We start from the raw sequence: 20,808 nt of genomic DNA, 5'->3' as shown, positions 1-20,808 counted from the left end.
TATTACTGACATACTGAATTAACCGTTTATAATTGTGTTTGGGACTGAGCACTCAGACTGCTACAGTAACAATGCTGGCACACCCCTTTTCTTCACTGTCACTCACAGATACGTACATCATAAGATTTAGTATAAAAATATTTATTTATTTGTTTGTTTGTTTGTTTGTTTGTTTGTTTTTGACTGGCCTTTCTCCTTAAAAAGAACCCAAGGTGGCTTATAGCAATTAAAAAAATACAGTATTTAAGTTAGTAACAATGAGTGTACAATACTAAAAGGATCAATGGATACAGTAGCAAAAAACATAAGCAACACCAAAACACATTCAATGCAATAAGGTACAACTCACTTTAAAGACCCCACTCAGCAGCAAAACATTTTGTTGTAGTAGTTGTTTTTAAAATTGGCTGAGAATTTAAAATTTTCATTTTAAGAAAGATGTGTTGTGTTCCTATTGTTTCAGAACATGAGACTGCACTTTTTGCTTTAAACAGTGACATGCATAAATGCAATCACTGTTGCTGTACATAATTTACAAATTTTCTTCCTACAGCCAAATCAAAAAAAGAGAGGACTATCTGGAGCACTAGGGAAGAAACCTATGAATTCAAATCCCAGCTTTCTACAGGCTTTGGAAAATACAAAGAGGGGTATGTAAGATGTGGTTTGAAGATCACAATAAACAGGAGTTACAGGCTGGTGTATGATGCCTGACTGCTTTCACTGCAAGTAGCTTAAACTAACCACAGCCCTTTCTTCCATGATTTATTTCTCATGATATTCGAACTCAGCAGGACCTCACATCTTGGCTTGTCTTTTTTTCTGCCAGCAACCTGGGAGACAACTCACTTTTTTCTACATTTATTTCTACTTAATTATTGTGGGACACGCAGGCCTGAGAGCCAGAGTTCCTACTGGAATCAGACAGCACAAAAAGCAAACAAAATATATTTAACTATTTGTAAATTATCTAGGATTCCTATATCAAGGGAAAGACGGCATTGAAATGAAATGAAATGAAATAAGTATTTGCTTTCCAACATTTTTTTATCTCAAAGTCAACAACTATTTACATGCAAATCAGATGCAGTGATCAAAGATTATAAGCAGTCTGAACCAGTCACTTGTAACAGCAAAAATTATAAATCATGGAAGTCCAGGTGTCATGGGATTCAAAGCACACTTAACATTCTTAGTACATGTTTGTCAATATTTATTACGATCCCACTAGATCAGTGGTTCCCAACCTTGAGTAACCCAGGTGTTCTTGGATTTCAATGCCAGAAACCCTGGCCAGTACAGACAGTGGTGAAGGCTTCTGGGAATTAAAGTCTGGGAACAGTGTTAACCAACATTGGGAAGCACTGTGCTAGATGATTCTTCTAAGAAGAACAGTCTGGATCGTCCTAAGCCAGTCAACACAGAAATCAGGCTGAGATCTACAGATTATCCCAAAAAGTAAGCAATTCTTGGGGTGGGGGAGCGGTTTGGAGATCCACCAAAGTGGAAAACTGCATTGGAGAAGAAAGCTGAGCTACCTCCTAGTGCCAGACGCTGCCAGCATCTAAAAATAGAGGTTAGCTCACACAAAGATGTATTTCCCTGCAGAACAAGAGAATACATGCATAAGGTGCTCTTCGTGAACAAGATCTTGCTCATAAAGACCTTTGTTTGGGAGCCGGCAATACAGATATTGTGGATTGAACCAATGACATTCTGAATGCAAAGCACATGCTATAATGCTGAGCAATGGCTTTAGCTATGAGTTCAGGGAGCTCAGGCTTATAAAACACAGCCTTAGGCAAGCAGCCTTTGTGTTTGTTCTAGAGTCTGTCTGCCCTCTCCTTTAAATACCTCTTGTTCTTTGGGACCTTCTCATGTTATACCATTGAACTATCTCTGGACTCTACTTCTGGATGTCTTGTTTCTACCCCTTGGACTGCCTGACGTTTTGCCTTGGTTACGCCTGAAACAGGGCAATACTACTGTTGTGTGGTACCATCTCTGGTTATCCCTTCTTCTGAAAAGGCAAAAAAGGAAAAGAAAATGGAATAATTTTTGTAATGTTCCCTCCCTCCCATACATACATACAAAAAGAGCTATTATCAAGCTAACAAAAAAATCCTCACTTCAGCAAATGCCCTATGGCAGAGTTTCACACAAATTCTTTTTTTAAAATTGCATACCTCTGCATACCAAGATACCTACCATACTCTTAACAGAAATCAGTCAAGGTTTAATATAATAATTTAATTTCCCTCCTCTTCATGAAACAGCACCTGTTTAGTGCTTCTGTATTGTCTCTACAATACAGAAGCACTAAACAGGAAAATCTTCACTGGGGGACGGGGCGGGGGGGGACTCCATATGATATTAGCAAATGATGTCAATTAAAAAAAAAACACCTTATATGGCATTTCTGAAGGAACAAGAAAGCACTTTGAAATGAAAGACATAAAAATATTCCATTTAAAAAACAAGATAAAGTTATAATGATGCATATGCATGATTTCTTAAAGAATGATGGGTTCACAGAGATTTAAATGTGTATTAGGACAGCTTACAGGTGTAGGGACATTCATTTTCTGGAACCTGTCTACTCTAAAATAAGATACATTGGCCCAAATCCTGTTGGTGTCTGAATGTTAATGATATAACCTTCAGCAGGGAATTGCAGCAAGTTACAAAGTCAGCGTAGACATCCTCTGTGCGTATTGAATCGTGCAGCTCAGTGCACGATATACAATGTGTATACTGACTTTGTAACTTGTAGCAATTCACCACCAAAGGTACACTATTTCTGTTATGTCAGAAACAGAATTTGGGCTACTGCCTAAGAGTCATGCCTTTCCTTTACTAAGAGGGTCAAAGGGTAGGGGCTGCTTCTTCTCTTCCTTCTTCTGTCAAAGGTTCGACAGCATCATGGCTATTCTAACATAGGATTTAGCATCTCCAAGCAATTATTAAGTTTCATCCAAACCATGAAGTCCAAGGCATCTCACCGGATACATTTGTCTCTGTTCTGTATTACAACAAGAATACATGACTAGAGGAGGAAAGCTCATAAAATTAGAAATGTCACTTACAATCATGGAGACATGCACCACCTATACTACTATTGCATCTTTCCCCACAGAAGCTCAAAGTGGCTTGGATAGTTCCCAGATACTATCTCATCCTAGTCTTTATGATTATTCTTCAGGACATTTCAAAAGACTGCTCCTGTATCCCAGCACAACGCTGACTCTGACCAGGACCACATATATAAATATATGGTTGGGGGAGAATAGCTGCTACTAGGCAATTACAAACAGATAAACAAACAAACAGAACCAATTGTTGTGGCCCCTTGAAGTCTAACACATATACTATGGGATATGGTTTTTCCAGATTATGAAATCCTGTTGCAGGCACAACTGAATCAATGGGGATTTGGTGAATCAACTCCATGATTCCACTGATCCTATTCTAGTTGTGGTTTGCTAGGTTAAGCAACAGGATTTAAGCCACTGACTTAAGTATTAGTAAGATACAGAAAGTACTTCTGCAAAAGATGTATGAATTTGTGAATGGCAGCAGAATACAAAAGAGAAGCCTGTCCTCTGTTTTGCTATCTTTTTAGATAGATATTTGGATAAAAACAATTTTAGTCTCCATTAGAGTAGACTCAGTGTCATCACTGGGGCTTATGTTAACGTAAACCCGCAAGTACATTTCAACAGTCTATAAAACTGGATTAGTTTGACTTAACGAAGGTTTTTTGTTTAGTAACTGATAGAATGACATGCAATATCCTGTCTATACAGACATTTTCAAATAATAGTGACCTTGATAATGTAGTTAAAATGGAATATAAATTGATTTCATTTTAATGCATTTAGGATTATTTAATAAAACTCACAATATGAAAAAGATAACCATGTTTTAGAATATTTATTCACACATTTTAGGTTACATGGAGTTAGTCAGGTGATATCCTTTTGTTTATCCATCAAAAATATTTTACATCAGAATTACATTATGACATTTGATTAAAAAATCTGTTGTCTTGGTATTAATTTTTACAGATTTATCTATCTTTGTACAAAAGGCAACTAATGAATTATGTTTGGAACCCTAAAGTAAGGCTCCAAAGTATATTGGATGAGTGTTCAATGTTACACTTTGTGTAAGGTGGAAATCTAGACTTATCTAAACAAAGAGAAACTAAGCTGCAACAGATGGGCAGAGGGGAGCATTAGCAAAAGACCACATCAACAGCATGTCCACTTCAGCAATCCCTAAAGGTTCAACAAAATTTTCACAAAATAAAATCCTGTTCTTTCATATTAATGTATTGAAACTATTTTATCTGATAGAAATGATAACTGATACTCTATAGTAAAATAATACCCACAGAAAATGGTCAGTTATCAATAGTGCACGGATGTTGGAATGGCTCAAGATTTTCTGCAATAAATACAGAAACAGCACCTAAAAAAAAAACTTGGTTCCTTTCTTTCATGTTTATTACAGGGAAATCGGAAAAAAACACGTACAATTTATAAATGCTGGTGCTATGTGTACCTTTCAATGTGTAAAAAGCCTGATATTTTAGTTACCCTAGTTTAAGAAGTAAAGGATGAACTATCCCTGAGAAACAAACAGTACATTTCATAGGCCTTGGATGTATGAAAAATTAGATATTTTCCTACTAGCATGTATTTCTAGATAAGCAGATTCCTTATCATCAAGGGCTGGTGTACGTGGTATTGATGAACTATTGGATTTCTCTTAATATGCAGGACAGTATAAATTACAGTGGTGCCTCACAAGATGGAGGTGAAAATAGCTAGGAACCAAAGAATAAAGAGATTCTAGAAACACCTGGGAAATCATAAATACAATCCCCTGATAACACAAATTATGCCATTGAATTCCCTACACTTGGGGAAATCATAGGGATCAGCACACCCAAAGTGCAGTGGATGAGTCTTATCCTGGAAAAACCACTTTCATGACTATGGTATTTCCCCTGCAAGGTATGAGTTGGAATGGCCCTTGCATCTCCTACCCCCTTCTGTGCCCTTCCCCCCCAAGGCATGGTGACCCTGGCTGCACCTCCTGCTCAGTACAGGGCTGCACAGTCCCAGTCCTGCCAGAGGCCATGAGAGCTCCTCAGTGTTTTGAGATGCCCCATGGGACCCCCATCAGGGGCTAGGTGTTCCTCCCACAATCCTCTAGTGCACAGGTATTAGCATATGGGAGGCAATGGGGCAGTGGGAAGGGGCCAGGCAGGCAAGACAATGTGTTAAGGGGGAAAGAGTTTGATACGTTGTTTCATTTTGGCAAAACAGAATCCCTGACCTGGGTCACAAACCGAATCATGAATCAGGGGCTGATTCATCAGCTTTTCTGGTTCGTAGTTCAATTTGTGCCCATCTCTGGTTTCTTTCATTTCTGGTACAGCCCACCTCTCAACTACACTGTAAAGAAACCTTCCACAACCAGCCACTCTCCAAAAGTCCTGAACCAGTGGACTCAGGCTGCAAATATTTGTTTGTTTGTTTGGCTTTTATACCACTCATCTAGATAAATCTACTCTGGTCAGTTTACAGTCCAAAAAACAATAGAATTAAAAACATCAATTAAACAAAAACTAAAACAAGCAGATAGATTATCCCAGCTTGGAACAGTCTTCATTGTGTTAAACAGGTTCACTTTGAGGCGCTACCTTAAAGCAGCATTCTACCTCTAAGAAGTGAGCCAGAGAGAATGTATTTTGTCCTCCAAACCCACACCATTACTCCTGCATTCCAGAGCATTTTAAGGGAAATACTTGTCCTGCTTGGATTGCACTCTGTGGCCCCTGTGAATTTAACACATGCTGTTGACTTACACTATGCAGCATGAGAATAATCTGGGTTAGTATGCCATTATTTTCTTACTTTCATGCCTAACTTTAAGTGCATGACTAGCTTTATTTACTTCCTCCTCACTAGTTCAGGATGATGAGTACATACAGGAATATTTACTTTCAATGTTTTTCCACATTTCTCAAGATATAACAAAAACATAAAGACAAATCAAAGAAAAGTGGCCATTTCAGTCTATAATACAAAAATGTTGTGGCATCCTGGGGTAACAACTGACTTACTGAAATACAATTTTTAAAAGGAGAAAGGAAGCTATCCAGTTTTATTAATGGAGACAAAAATCTAAACAAAGAAATAATATTAATCCAGAGTATGCGCTAACAAGAAGCAGGTCAATTTAAAATCTGATTCCAGTTGATTTGTTAAGTGTGCCAGAAATGGAAGTTGAAATGGATGGAAATCAATTCTACTTCCCTTTCCTAAGCATGATTATTCAAAAGAAAATTGCACTGGCCAGGATCTTACTACCACCATAGTAATGTTGGATTCTACTGCTTACACAAGTGTTGTTATTGTGCAAGCAGTGACCTCAATCAATAAAACCCAACCTGCTTGAACAACAGGATACTGGATACCTCCTTGCTTAAGGGGTGAAAATATGAACAACTCTTGCAACAGTCTGTTACATGAAAGATTGAACGCAACAGGATCCTAGACACTGAATTCAGTAGTATTTGCACTTCAACTTTGCAGTCCAGTAGGAGCAACTATGCATGTAATATGATTCATGCACATTTACACAGACGTAAGCACTGCTATAGGAAGTTCAGTGGGATTTACCCCCAGGCAACTAAACAGTTAAGGTACTCCATCTGGCTAGAGTACATATCGAATATGAAGATTACATAAGCTTGACAGGTCTTGTAAAAATAATAAGATATCATAAGATTTTCTGCCCTGATGTATAGCTGTCATACCAAACTACATTTTCTACTCTATTTCTGAAAACAAGAAAACATTTTCTTTTCCTAGATACTGTAGCTCGTATAATCAATTTCAGTAACTTACAATAGCTTTGTTAAAAATAGCAGAGCCGAGTCAACTTTCTCAAGCAGGAACTCTGTCCATGAAGTTAGAAAAATCTCTTTGCCCTTCAACTTTTGAAGTTCATGCTTGATAAGCCAAAAATATACATTTTATTTTTCAGATTTATTGCTTAGATTCTGTTACATAAGAAAGCCGTATCAAATATAATAGATAGACCTCACTGCTTACACAACTACACATAGCTCCAAGATTAATATCCATCCTGTTATAGTTCACTTAGTGGCTGACAGAGAGGCTGTCACTCATAATAGTTTGTGTCTAGAGACAGCATCCCTTCCCACCTAGATTCATGTGAACATTAGGAATTCATATTTATGTCCCATTGGCAATTCCAATGTGATTTAGGAAAATAGGATTTCATAAACAGCAGCTATTTTGTTTTTGGCTCCCATCAACTTGCTTTAAGGCATGTGTGTGTGTGTGTGTGTGTGTGTGTGTGTGTGTGTGTGTGTGTGTGTCTGTCTGTCTGTCTGTCTGTCTGTGTCTGTCTGTCTGTCTGTCTGTGTGTCTGTCTGTGTCTGTGTCTGTGTCTGTCTGTGTGTCTGTCTCTCTCTCTGTGTGTGTGTGTGTGTGTAAGAGATACCGTTTTATTCCTGTTATATTGTTGGTATGGGATTACACTTCTCTCTTGAACTTCATGGGTTCGAACATTATGGTTTTGGTTATACATGGATTTTATTCAATAAATATTGTGTGCTCCTTGCCACCCAGAACCCCATGGGTTCAGCACTGAAGGTGTCAAAGTGGTCTACTTGCCCCCAAACACAACATCTCTAATTCAGTATCTAAATCAGGGGATCATAAGGGCTTGGCAATGTTATGGAAGAGAACTCTTTCTTTGTTTGTGTGTGTATATGAATTATTTATGCTTTGTACAGTAGTCACATTTGGGGGGCATATGTGTTATACCCAGATTTTGAACTACATGGCAGTTCAGCACCCCTAACCCCAGCATTGTTGAAGGGAGAAGCATACTGTACTATGGCAAGCCAAAGATCTTTCTTCTCATTAGCACCCTTTAGGCACTCAGTTGTAAGTAACTCTGTCTACTTACCTGCAGATCAGATGGCTGTTAGTTATGTTGCAAATTGCACAATAAATCTAGAAGGGAGCCTTTGTTAAAACTGTTGGGAATATTATGCTATCTATTACTTATTCTCATCTGAAGTAGTCTTTGCTAAATTGAAGAGCACAGCGAGTGCTCCTTAAGGTAACTAGCAGATGTCTGTTATCAAAAACTTTGACTTATTTATAGTGCAACATGGGGTACAGTGGACAGAGCCTCAGGAAATCTTGGTTCAAATTCCTATTAGCCATGAAGCTCTCTGAATGAACTTGGGCCAGTAAACATTTAGAGGATTGTAGTAAGGAGGAAGAGAGAGAGAGAGAGCATATTTACTGAAAATTTTTCATTGAATTCAATTATTTTTCTCTCAGAGTATGCCTGTGACTGCAACCTTGATTAATGACCCTTTAATTCATACTTAAATAAAAATTCAGTATAAATTTGTTTTCTTCAAAATGACATTTTCCCCAGTTATTTTAGGGTCAATGTATTCGTGAAGGCTTTCACGGCCGGGATCTAATGGTTGTTGTGGGTTTTTCGGGCTTCTTGGCCGTGTTCTGAAAGTGGTTCTTCCTAACGTTTCACCAGTCTCTGTGGCCGGCATCTTCAGAGGACAGCAAACTGTGCAGCAAACCGAAGAAGCCCGAAAAACCCACAACAACTATTTTAGGGTCACTTAATTTTTTAGGCCTTTTACAGACTCTGATTCAAAAACACACCTGTTTTGGTACTGGAAATAAAAGAATTACTTCACAATTTACAAATACTAGTCTGATTTCAACACACTGTAGGTGTTTACAGCCCTATGGCTACAAACGTAGTCATACAAACCTTCAGGAAAGCCTGTCATTTCTTTGTCATTAACACTGACTGCTCTGCATGCAAGGCAGGTTGCTAGTGTGAAAATATGCAGCATAACAATACATTATAGGCCAGAAGTTCTGGGCTTTTTAAAGCACCAGTCCACAAAATGTATGAGAAGGTGCTTTGACCAGAACCAACTATAAATCAACTGATTCCTGCAAGCCTGAACTAAGATGTGTCTCCAGGATCAGCATTATAAGAATTAACAGGTAAATCATAGGATTTTGTGTGTAAATAACCCAGCAAATTAAATAATCATCCTCTAAATGTTTTTTTTCCCCAAACAGGTTGTTCATATCAGTTGAATAATTTTTGTGCTAGCAATAAACAAACAAACAAACGTCAAGAGTCAAGTAGGCAGTAATGTTGTTGTAGTAGTCAGTCATCTCTTCTTTGCTTTCAGCTGCATGGCTTGAAGATAAAGCATGGATTTGAGAGTATCCCTTACAAATACTGTATTATCTTAGATGCCATTTGAAGACAGTAGCTCAAGCCTACTCCCCATCCTGCTAAAATCAACTAGCCCTTCGACTTCATCACAGCGTTCGTTCTCACACAAGGCGCAGATCCAGAAACTAGTCAAGCCTGCTACCTGGACTTGGAAATGATTTTGTCCCGTTAACTTACAAGTCCGCCGACTCAAACCGCGGCGGATCCGCACAGCCTCCGGGAGGACTTGGCCGTAGCCGAGCGGAGCTCTTTTGATCTCAAGCCTCCTCCTTCCCACTCGCGGCCAAGCTCGTCCCTACAGCCAGGCGTGCACACGCGCGTGCCAACCCGTGAAAACCCCTCGGAACTCTGCGGATCCCAAAGGCAGCGAGCGGGAGCAATGCTGTCCTTGGTACCTGCCCGGCCCCATGTCGCCCATCCCGTTTCCCACGCGAGACATGACAGCGCAGAAAGCAGAAGCGTCGCCTTGCAAGCAGAGTTGCCAAGGCGCCGGGAGCCCGCCAAGACGGGGGGGGGCAAAGTTGCCTCCTTTGGCACCGCTGGTCGTACCTCCTTCCTTCAGGCTCTCAACCCGGGACGCTTCTCCGAAAGAGGCTGTTTTGGCGGCGGCGGCGGCGGCGGCTTCCTGGCTTCGCGGCGATGCTCAACCCCTCCAAAGTGCCCTCTGGAAACGACGCTTCCCGCCCGAGTCACCCGGTTTCGGAGTTGAGAGGGAAAGCCACGGGCCGGCTGCCTGGTTACCGAAGGCAACAATCCCACCCCAGCGACGACAGCCTTGTACACACAGACACACACATACACACACACACCATACAGACGCGCGCGCGCAAAGGCACGCACTGCTGCACCTCGCAGCAGCCGGGCCCTGCGGAAGCCCCGCCTCTTCGCCTCCTCCCTCAAGCTGCAAAGCGCGCGGCTTCTCCTCCTCAGTGACCACTGTTCCCCCCCCCACCGCCGCCTATTTTAATTAATTTTATTTAGGCACGGAGGGAGGGAAGGAAGGAGGGCAGGTGCGTCAGACGGGATGCTGAGAGAGTCAAGGGGAGAGGCTTTGAGTCGGGCGCTTGGGGGGTCGTGTGTGGCCTCAGCGCCCGCCGCCGTCCCGTCTGCCCAGCGTTGGCGAGAGATGTTGCGCTAGGCTACCCGGGAGGGCCCGGCTGTGCCGCCTTCCTCTCGCCTAAGCTGGACGGCGGTCTGGCAGTGTTTCCGAGGCAACCCCAACGGCCCGCAGGGACAGGAGAGGCTGTGGCTGCCGCCACCCGGGGTGAAGCACAGGAGGAAATGGTCGCTCCACGCAGCCTCCTTTTTTTTTTCACCCCCTCCCCTGTAGTCCCGCTGGGTTTTTCGCTCTCCTCCTGCCGCTCCGCACAGCAGAATTGGGGGGGGGGCTCCCCTTGCCAACGCGCTTATTCCTAATCTTGACTATGAAAGGCGGGGGTTGGGGGGGGAGAGAAGGAAGGGGACCAGCTTTTCGGCCTCGGAGGCCCTCCATTTTTCAAGGGCAGCCTCTTGCTTCCCTCGTTCTCACGTGACGCGCCACGGTTCGACGCGAGGAAGCAGCGCGAGCCGGTGCCAAGCCGCGGCGCGCTTCTGCAACTCAAACGAAAAAGGGCAGCCAGAAGGGAGGGCAAGCGCCGCAAGGAAGGGTGCGACGTTTGTTTCCTCCGCAAGTGACGCGCCGGGCACCTTGCCGTCTGGACAGAAATGGGCTGAAGGGCCTGGTTAAAGCTGTGGTCCTGAGCAAGGCTCATCTCCTATAGTTGGGCCCCACGCAATGTCCAGTCGGTGACCCTTTCCTCACTAATGCCTTTTACTGCTTCTGAGACATTGCTCTTCAGCTGGAAGGAAATCTACCACCATAATTCGATAGGCCACTTCATAAGGCTTGATATGACTATCATGATAAGATCATTGCAATTAATGGCGGTCCCCATAGTATAGCCAAAAAAAGAGGAAGCCACAGGAGGCCACTTGCATGAGGGTCCCAGGTGGACCTTCAGTCTTCCTTAGCTACAAGGAAGGAGAAAATAGGAACCTCTTGTTTAAATGAAATTAAGAAAGCTAGTGAGGAAAGGGCTCACAGTGCAGGATATGGTGAAAGTACAAACAGTGTTAAGGATTTGTTTTTAGAAAAAGAGGGTCTTGTGGCATCTTTGAGGCTCACATTTATTTTATCCTGAGCCTTCATGAATAGCGACCCACTTTGAATGTATAGCATTCTGAGTATTCCAAGCAGGCTTATTGGTCTTGGTTATGTGGGGTGATAACACAGCAAAAGGACATGCATGAAATGAAAATCAAATTAACACCAGTAATAATTTCCAAGCAAAAAATTATTGCCCATATTTTGTGCTTGAGTGCAAAAGTTAAAGGAGCATTTTTAAAAGAAAGACAAATACAGGCCATTGCAAAGTAACAGAAGAATGTGATGCAGGACATGCAACATGTAAACAATATTGTATATTCCCTAGTTTCTACTGCAATCAGCCGATAAACTTTAAACATTTAAAAAATGGGTTACAAGACAGGAGGAATAGTTACGGTGGTCCTGTAGGAAGTAAAGACGAGACGGAAAAGCCAAGTTGTCATAGAACATACTGGATATGTTAATTGTATTTTACCAGCCCAGACTCCTCCTGCAATAGCACTGAAAATCAAAAGCTAAATAATTTTTAAAATGCCACAAACGGGTTTTAAAATGACATAATGAGTAAGAGAGGAATACTTTGGTTATGACTTCAGTTTTTCACAATACTCAAATTAACAAAAAAAAAACAGTTATTCTGAAGGAGTTTCGGTGTCCCTGGAACTGTGTCACTGAGCTGCTTCTAGTTTCTTTTTGCCAGCTGAAAGAGGGCAGCATCAGCATGATGGAGAGACAAGGCTGAGAGGAAACAACATGGCTCCTCTCTAGCCCAACAGCAGTTATTCTAGAGACACTTGGTTTATAGAAGTAAAACAATATCTTATTAGAGGAAGATGCGAGAATATGTCCTAAATCCAAATGTTAGTCCCAACTAAATTAGGCCCACTGAGTAAGTAAACAATTACATAAATCCTACTGACTAAATAGATAAACTTTATTTTGGATTTCTTGTTATTGCCCTATGAGAGGGTGGACATTTTTGTGTATATCTTTTTTATTTATTTCTCAGGCCCAGCCATATGTGCTGAACACTGAGATTGTGACTACACTATTGAATTAAATTGGGAGCTGGTTTGTGTCATTTTAGAAGATATAACATCATGTGGGTTTTTTTGTATCCTGCCTCTATGTCGTAAATAGGAGAGGGAGTGTCTTCCAGCTTCCAGCAATCTGCTTGGCAAAGGCTTCTCTTAGGCCAGGAAGAAGAAGGGTCATTGGCAGCAGCTTCTCCTTGCTCTGAAGACCAGCCACCCTGTTTTCACCAATCACAGGGAACTCCATGGAACTGAGAGGGAAGGTGTGTTTTGGCAAGGGGGAGTTTCCAGAAAATGGTCAGGCAAGCAAGAATTGCGAGTTCTAACCCAGCTGGGAGGATGATCGTGTCAGCAGCAACAGCTTGTCTCCAGCCTCTTATTTTTATTTTTGAACTGGCATAGCACTAGATAAATGCAGCAATAAAGTATTGATTGATTGATTGATTGATTGATTGATTGATTGATTGATTGATTGATTGATTGATTGATTGATTGGATTTATATCCCACCCATCTGGTATATCATACCACTCTGGGCAGCTAACAGCAAAGGATATACAATTAAAATAAAATCCATAAACATCAAATACTGGCAAAAACTGACAATATACCAAAGATAATAAATGATAGATAGAAAAAAGGAGGGAAATTAGGTCAAATCAGTAGAAACCAGTTTTGAAACTCCTGCAGTCCAAAATCCCTTGTACTTGGCACCCGTTTTGGCAAACCCTGCAGATTTCAGCAGATACTATTTATTCCAACACAGGCATTCACACATGTCAAAAAACAAGTTTTTAAAAAGTGACCGGGATTGACTTTAAAAAAACCAAACTCATGGGTATGTTTTAAAAAATCATTTTCTGACCAGAAAAGTGTACACAGTTGTACTGTGTGCTGATGGATAGTTTAAAATCAGTTTGGAGCATGCTGAGCCCAGTGCAAAATCAGGAGTATCATGATGTGTAGTTGAGCTCTTAGTTCAGAGGGTCTCCCTCACATTAATGAGTATAGGACTTCAGGCACTTGAACTATGATGCCAGCTCATTATCTTTAGATGATGTGCACATACGTGTTAGTAATGAGGCAGCATACAGTTTTAGGTGTTAGTATAATTAAATATCAGATTTTTGTATCCTGGGAGATGTGGCACCAATTAATTTTCTGATACTGGCAGAAAATGCAGGTGTTCATTGACAGGGAAGATCTCTGTCACCCTGTTCAACTTCATTCACTTGTTCATTGACAAGATATTGGAATATCCCAGCTATCTTCCACAGTTGACAGAAAATAAAAACTTGATGTCTGTTTCCACCAGATTTGTTGCATATGCCTAAATCTGGATCCTACCCAGTTTATATATTAAATTTCCTTAGTCTAGCACTCATCCAAATACGTTCATGTGTAGTGATCTCTTATTTCTATTTCATTTTTAACAAGATCCCAGTGAAATATCACCTGCTGGTACTTGAAACACAAGAACGCGTATCCAATACCTGTTCTCCTGTTTTAGATTGTGCTGTTTGCACTACGGAAGTTGGCAAAAGGATGTGGTTGGCTTCAGACTTGTCTGTGTTTCCTTTTTAAGTCACAACCCTCTTTGAACATATTAGGCAAAAATGTTACATTGTTTCTTATGTCTTCAGAAAAAGAAACGTTATGTGGGTGTTATTTCAGGTGCAGAATTATTGTGGAGGGTGTAATTTTGTTCATTAGAAAGGCATTACATACGGCTGTGGAGCAGACATGCCACTAGTTTGCCCAAGAGAAGCAACTCAGTTCAAGTAAGAGCCCCTTTTTCTTGCAGGTAAGATTTATAGAGATAACGTTCTTAAATGAATACAGCAAGCTTAACCAGATCAGCAAAGTTTAATACAGTATTTGATTTTTTTTTCTTTTTCTTAGGTTTCTCTTTAAAAACATATATCTCTTTTTAGAGTTTTCAGTAAATCCCCCTATCTCCAACTCCTCACACACACACTCCATCTCTGCCCAGGCCTGGTGTCTGGTTTCTGTCTTCTGAGGAATTTTTACAGCAGAGAAATAAAACAACAGATGCCATAATGAGCCAATCAATATTTAGTGTGAGACGAATATTTTGTTCATCTTTTCATTCTGTTTTCATATATCCGATGAAGTGGGCATGTCCACAAAAGCTCACATTAAAATATAATAGCTAGAGTTTGAAGTACCACATTATGTTGTCTTGTTTTGTTTTGGATTTTGCCTGATATGCTTGCAACAGACTAACATGACTACCTCTTCCAAAACTGTAGTTGAAGCTGTAGTAAGTGAAACATTACAAGAAGGATTAAAATAAAGGAGGGAGGGAGGGGGAAATTGTTTGGTCTGTTGATTAGTAGTCTGATCTCTCAGTAGCAGAATGCTACGAAACAGGACAGGTTAGAACTGGCAGAAATGAAAACTCAGTTTGGAGGGAAATAAGGCAGAGATGAGGCTAGAACCAAGGTCTCAAGCAACTTTCTGCAGCATCAAGACCACTCTCGAGCCAAGATAAAATGCGTCTATCTATACACACATATACGTTTGATAAAAGTAGCCAGATTTCTATTTTCCCAGTCTGTGTGCGCAGCTGAATGAGCGTGCATGACTGAGAGTCTACTTGGGTTGTACAAAGAGGTATCCAGTACCTCTTTGCAGAAATGTAAGCTCCATTTATTACAACAGGGTTATTTGTGGAGATCACACAGATGTTCAGTCCTCTGTCAACAAGATATTGGCCTTGAGATGGACCATTCATATCATCTAACCTATGAAAAGGATTGAAAATAATACTAAAACAATACTATTAAATTGCTCTGAATATGGAATACTTTGACACTTTTAAAGTTCTCCTGAGCTCCTGTAGGTAGAGTAAGAGGGAGGGAGCAGCAGCATTAGCCCCTATTTCTTGTGCTCTCTTTCTCTTTCAACTGTTCTCACCATCTCCACTTATGGAAGGCAAGTAATTTAAAAGTACTGTAGTGCCACATCTTATCAAAATGTCCCTTTGCTGCAGAGAATATTGGTGGTTGGGAGGAATTGGATTCTGTAGAGTAGGTCTAATTCATCCTCCATTATGTCTGCAACTTTCCCCCTTTCCCCTCACTCTGCTACTGGGAGGAAGAGAGTTATTCAATATTGGATCTTTAATATGTTTGTATTTATGTGGAAGAAGGAATAAAGGAGAGCTTTATGGATACCATGGATGGTCAGAAGGACAATTAAATGGGTTCTAGATCAAATTGAATCTGAACTCTATCTAGAAGCAAAAATGACTAGAATGAGTCAATCATACTCTGGATACATCATGAGAGGAGCTCACTAAAGAAGACAATAATCCTGGGAAAATGAAAGACAGCAGGAAAAGAACAGCAGATAGAAGATGGAATATCTGAATCTAGCAAGGCACAGCCTTGAGTTTACAAATTCTGAGCAGGACTGTTATTCATGGAGATGTCATTAGTCAGAAGCAACTTGATGGTACATGACAAGAACAGAAGAGGTTACATTTGCATGACTTAGAAACCACACATTACAAATTAAAAACATTTAGAAGAACTTGAGGTCTTAAGGAAGCTGAACATATATACACACACACACGCGTGCGTACACACACACACACACACACACACACACACACACACACATTTTGAAATCTTCCAAACATTCTGCTTTACTCTTAAAATCAATGCTGTAATGCTGTAAACAGATATACTTAAACAAAGTTAAAGTGTAGCTTTGTGCAGCATGTTAATAATCAATATACAAACAGAATACAAAATCAACAGCTAAAAATAGCAATCATTGCATAATGTGGTGAAAAGCAACCCTTTGAAATCTTAAAAAGTAATCAAGTACTGCCACCCTCTGGACAGCAATGAAAAGTGTTTTGTGTTCATGTGACAACAATGTGGGGTTTAACTCTTGTAAATAGCAATGTGATCTCAGTGGTAGTTTTTTTCAAATATATTATGAAAGTTCCAATTGAAGATCTTACCTCAACAGCCTTCTCATGTTGCTAACCAACAATTCAATAGACAATAAATGGTATGGTTTATATTTTGTTGTTTCTAAGTCTGCTTTTAGTAATACTGTACTTTTTCATTTTTAACATGTTGCTAATTCTATTAAAATATTTGAATAGTGTACTGTTTTTAGCTTTTCATGTTGTGTTTTAATGATGTAAGCTGCCTTGGGTCCTTTTTTAAGGAGAAAGGCAGGGTAAAAATATTTTAAATAAATAAATTTGTTTAATAGATTACTGATGTGTAGCTCAGAATAGACAACTGCTGGGAACTTAACAGTTGGGTGTTTTCCTGAAAACTAAACATCTTTCTTGAGTATTTTGGAGGAATTAAAGTTCACAGTACTCACTGGAGTGTGAAATACTCATTGGAGAAGACTAGGAACAATGAAGAGAGTAGTAGATGGATTGACTCAAAAAAAGGTATCGACAGTCTTTAGTTGCAAGACCTGAGCAGGGCTGTTAATGATGGTTTGAAAGTCATTATTTCATCAGGTTGCTATATGTCAGAACCAAATAGACAGCATATAACAACAACATGCACCAGAGCATGGAAGAGGTGATGCCCTTCTTCAGTTAAAGCAGTTTATATAGTTTGGAACAAAAGGAAAGAGGAAAGTAGATACGATAACTCCATCTTTAGAGGCCATGGTACAATTTTTGAAAAAGTTGTTGATTAGTCGTTTAGTCATGTCTGACTCTTTGTGTCCCCATGGACCAGAGCACACCAGGCCCTCCTATCTTCTACTGCCTCGCGGAGTCAAATTCATGATGGTAACTTCGATGACACTGTCCAACCATCTCGTCCTCTATTGTCCCCTTCTTCTCCTGCCTTCACACTTTCTTAACATCAGCATCTTTTCCAAGGAGTCTTCTCTTCTCCCTGTACTTTGAAAAAGTACAGGATTGCAAATTAATGCAGGAGGGTTACAGAGTATGCAGGGATGAGAGGCTTAGCACTGATGTGAGCACTCAAGATGTGTTTAATGTTGTATCAGGTTTGTCCCTGAGAGGTTGAAGGCATCGTGTGTGGGTGCAGGGTGGCCATGCGATCGCTATCCCATTCTTGAGATGCCAGGGCTTCTGATGCCAGGGGTGGGTCCTTATGGTGTCACAGAAGTGAGGCAAGCAACTGATAGGGTTGAGAGAGAATGCACCAACTGATAATGAAAATGGCTCTGTTAGAATCTATTTAAATGAGCCCTGATTGTGGAGGAGAGACCAATTTTCAGCATTCAGACAGGTAGCAGAATATACTCGGCAGTTGCAGCAGTGGCCACCATTCCTGCTACAGCTTGCACCCACCATGACTTTACCTACAGTAAGAGTGACACCTGAAGAGTTCTTCCAAGCCCCGTACTGTTACTATGGAATTAAGAAAGCTCACCCACAGCTCACAGGAAGTAACCCTCCAGCCCCAGCCAGGCCATGTGCCACTGCTAAACAGGGCCCATGCAGTTAGAAGGCCCATATGTCCTGTTGCTGGTACTCTGGTCCCTGCCTTTCTGCAAATGTCATAATGGGCCTGGCTGCACCCACCAACCTTGTCCCCACTCCCCCCCCCCGGCATCTTGGTGCAATGCACACAAAGGGAGTGTTAAGAAAGCTGTAGTGCAGCTTTGATTGGGTGGGGGTAGATACCCTGGGTTTAAAATGATCTCATACACCAGTGGTTCTTAACCTTTGTTACTCAGGTGTTTTTGAACTGCAACTCCCAGAAACCCTAGCCAGCATAGCTGATGGTGAAGGTTTCTGGGAGTTGCAGTCCAAAAACATCTGAGTAACAAAGGTTAAGAACCAGTGTCATACACTATTGCCCTTCTCCAACATTGCTCACCCTGAGAATGTCTTTCTCTGCCTGAAGATTTGGGGAAACGCAGCAATTCCCTTTGACTTCATCCAGTGCCTCACGCTGAGTTGGCATACCTACTTGGTAGGGGGTGCAACGCATAGCAACTCCTAAGGCCTTTTAGGAATGCCATTTGATTCCTCCTCATTATTCTGCAGTGTATTTGTACATTACGTAAATGTTACATCGACACCTTCAGATTTGCTTTGTCTGAAAAAGCAATATCTGGAAAACCCATATCTGGTAGCATCACCTCTGAGACTTCCGATTCCTTAGGAAAGTAGGGCATGTGCAATGAAATTAATCCTTCTTTTTTGTTCCTGTACATAAGAGAAATGACAGCAATTAATGTATAACAGCTGTGATGCTATCATTTACCATCACCATTCCACTTTGTCAATTCTCAGATGTTTCTGGGACACCCTGCCTTAAAAGACTTAGTTATGCATTTTCAGACTTGAGCACTGATAACCCTTCTGGCAAGGACTTACAGAGATAATATATCCCCCTTTTTATTTCAGACTTAGCTTGATGGAGTGTTCAAACACAGAAATTCCCCCAAATGGAAATCTTCATTAGTCCTGATATTTTCCATGTGTCTCCACTGACAGGGACATTGCTGGAGGAACTCAGGGGCCTTTTGGGCACCAGGACAAAGAGACATTTGATGCATCCTCTGTGAGGCACACGATGTGCAAGTCTCTCCTGTGCTCTGCCCGATATGCTGATAGCTATTTCACAGCTTATAAATAAATTATACATTGCCTAATCATGTGTGAGATCTGGCTCTTCAAGAGAGCTCTGCAAGTCAGGAAACTGCCACTGGTTTGTTCATTTGGAGCTTTCCCTTCTCCTCTCCCTACTCCCCCCCCTTTTGATCTAGATAGAAAGCTTCTTTTGTGCATAAATCAGTATCACTCTAAATATATCTGTGTGTTTGCTCTTGAAGCCCCTCAATGCATCAAGGTGATAATGCTTTTGCCTTGCTTTGTCAAACGTCACAGTCTTAAAAGGCAGTGGGAGGCTCTGGAAAAGAACTGGCAAACGCGGTTTAGAAGAACAGATACTAGTGCATTTTAGAGTTGTTGATGTTGATGTTCTTTTATCAAACACAGCAGCAGCTTTCTTTGTCCTCAACAAAAGCACCACCATACAATCAATCAATCAATCAATCAATCAGATTTTTTTTTTGCACCATATCATGCTTCCAAAGGTGTTCCCACAGCCTCATGCTGATATTCCCAGAGAGGAAGGATGATCTGTCAGTAGGTCATGCAGTGGACCAGGGGATGCCTAGATGTGTTCACATTCTTTTGGGGATGGTGGTCCTTCCGTGCTCCCCCCTCTGCGCTCATGCAGTGACTTCTTGGAGAATCTTGCTGAGTATAATTTTGCCTGACTGCCTGTGATGGCCGGGAATTGCAGCCCCAAAGCAAGAACCTCAAAAGAGCCTCATGCGCCATACCATTTTATTGCACTGCATAGGCACATGACTGCTAATCAGATACCATGACTCAGCACGTTTGTGAGCCATAATTGCACTGGTCTGAGCTGGTGGCTTCTGCCTCCTGGCTCTAAGGTAGCAGCTCCTGTGACATTGCCACCATAGGATAAGACTGGGAGGTTCCACTTGCTTCACAAAAGAGTGTGCGGCACTTAAGATGGAAGCACTTCAGAATTTCTCCAGAAGCCACTGTTGAGCAAATATGCTAATATCACAATAATATGTATTTGTATATCTGTAGCCCTGTCTATGTATCATAGACTCCAGTACAGTATTGTCAGCAGAAAGCTTACAGGCAAGTGTGTGAAGTTGTAGCTCTTGCCAAGGTAATTTAAAGGTCTGATCAGAATAAAGTACATTAATGAACAGCCATGATGAACAGATGTGTTAAAAACTGAGTCATGATGACTCAGCAGTGCTGACTCATGGATGATGCAACATGTAATATAATTGGGCACAAGCAGATCTGTATGTGTATATATGTGTGAGATGAACAGTTGATGTATCTTCCTGCTTGGTGATGATTGCTACCTGTTATGCTGCCAGACTGAACTGCTGTAAATACCTTGTAAATACACGTTGGTGGAGGAGAAGCTGCTGGTGTGTGCGTGAGTTATTCTGGACTACCTGGACTGCTAAATACTCTGCTAAACCGCATTTTTGTGCTAACAGCTCTGTTGTCTCAGATTTTCCTCAGTTCAGTTTTGTATGTAGAACCTACATACAAGCTGGAACATCTCCTCTTCAGACTTGTTTTTGCATTCACATCTCTGCCTGAGGGCCTGATCACACGAGGCAAATGTTCCCCACTTCCATACCTCTGTTGTACTGAATTGCGGTCACGTGTTATACATACCTGGATGAACATTCCCATTTGTTTTAACATGACAGATTCATTTCTTCCTACTTG

General features: G+C 41.1%; 1 protein-coding gene and 1 non-coding gene across 2 annotated transcripts in view; both read right to left on the bottom strand.

The window, feature by feature from the left end:
- Window positions 1–10,116, bottom strand: part of SYNE1 (spectrin repeat containing nuclear envelope protein 1) — a 350,189-nt gene extending 340,073 nt beyond the window's left edge. Inside the window, exon 1 of the mRNA XM_072995212.2 lies at window positions 9,892–10,116. The gene's annotated coding sequence lies outside the window, so the exon portion shown is untranslated. The remainder of the gene's footprint in view (window positions 1–9,891) is intronic.
- On the bottom strand, window positions 4,866–5,029 carry LOC140703400 (U1 spliceosomal RNA). The gene has a single exon (XR_012082814.1). It is a non-coding gene; the product is annotated as a U1 spliceosomal RNA (small nuclear RNA).
- Window positions 10,117–20,808: the final 10,692 nt, after the last annotated feature.

This window comes from Pogona vitticeps, chromosome 1 (genome assembly GCF_051106095.1).
Source record: "Pogona vitticeps strain Pit_001003342236 chromosome 1, PviZW2.1, whole genome shotgun sequence".
Taxonomy (NCBI): Eukaryota; Metazoa; Chordata; class Lepidosauria; order Squamata; family Agamidae; genus Pogona; species Pogona vitticeps.
This window is presented reverse-complemented; position numbering and strand designations above follow the sequence as displayed.